The sequence below is a fragment of the Vombatus ursinus genome, unplaced genomic scaffold (assembly GCF_900497805.2).
Source record: "Vombatus ursinus unplaced genomic scaffold, bare-nosed wombat genome assembly UNPS02006874.1, whole genome shotgun sequence".
In the NCBI taxonomy this organism is placed as follows: Eukaryota; Metazoa; Chordata; class Mammalia; order Diprotodontia; family Vombatidae; genus Vombatus; species Vombatus ursinus.
In genome coordinates, this window is record NW_020946652.1 from 7,794,611 (window position 1) to 7,795,974 (window position 1,364).

The window sequence follows — 1,364 nt, forward strand, 5'->3', positions numbered from 1 at the left end:
CTCCTCCTCCTCCTCCTCCTCCCGCTCCTCCCCCCCTCCTCCTCTTCCTCCTCTTCCTCCTCCTCACCCCGGCGCGGCCGCAGCCGCCAGCTCGCTACTCAGCCCGAGACACCACTGGTTCAGCCTCCGGGCCGCGGAGAGGCGGGGCCAGAGCGCAGCAGACCACGGCCCATTGGGCCCTGGGCGGGCCGCTGCCCGATTGGGCCGGGGGAGCGGGCCCCCACCCGGCCGGCGTCCAATGGCGGGTCCGGCGCCCGGGCCGCCCCTGGGGCGGACACCTGGGCCCAGGAAGGGGGGGTGCTGAACCTGGGCGGGTACCTGGGACCCGAGGGGCAGAAGCTGGCGCCCTGGAACCGAGAGCGGACCTGACTTCGCCTCCAGGCCCGGACCCTTTCCAGCTGCGGGCCGGGTGATGGCCCGCTTTGTGCCTCAGGCTCCCCCGCTGGGAAATAGGCTTGAGCCGCTCTAGCCCGCTCATCCTGAGCCAAGCGGTCCAGCGGCTGGAGGTTTGTCATTATCACCGGGGCTGGGATTGGAGCGGGGAGAGAGTGTGTTAGGGGCTCAGCCTCAGGCCACGCTTCACGGCCCCTTCAGCTGCCACCATCACTCTAGCCCCCGCCTCAGGATCGCCCGTTGAGGGGCTAGAAACAAGCCGCAGTCCTGGACCCCGCCAGTCCTAGGGTCCCGGCCCTGGGCCAAAGCAGGGCCCCAGAGTCCCGGAGCCCATGCCTCTGCCTCTCTCTTTCTCTGGCTTGCTGCCTTGCAGCAATACCCCTAACCACTAGGAGCCCCTGGGCCACGAAAGGGTCCCGCCTCACCGATTGGTAGAAGCCAGAATCCTCATCACCCTGCGTGGTGATGAGATGGGGGCTGGAGGGGGGGAGGGGGGAACCAAGGCTCAGCTGGGCCGCAGATGGCTCAGACACACACCACCCCCATCTTCTCCTGAAAGCATGACTTGCCTGGGAGATGCCGTCACTGACGGCTCACTGTCCCAGGGCGGGCCTTGAGAGAAGGGAGGGGAAAGGGAGGCCAAGGACCTTGGGCCCCTTTCATGCACTCACTCACTAATTCATCCACCCATTCATTCATTCTTTCCTCCATTCATTCAACAAACATTTCTTGTGTTCCTGTGAATCTGTGATCTCAAGGAGCTACGGTTCTCTAAGGGTGGAAAGGGAAGGGGAGATACAGCTGGTACCCAAAGTAACAGAGGAAAAGTACTGGGAGGGATCTGGGTGGGCCTTGTGGAGGAAGTGATACCTGAAAGAGAAGCCTTGAAGAAATCTCAGGTCTCTGGGGCAGGAGACACAGCCTGCACAAAGTCCTGGGGATGGGAGATGGAGTGCATTGGATAGGAAACC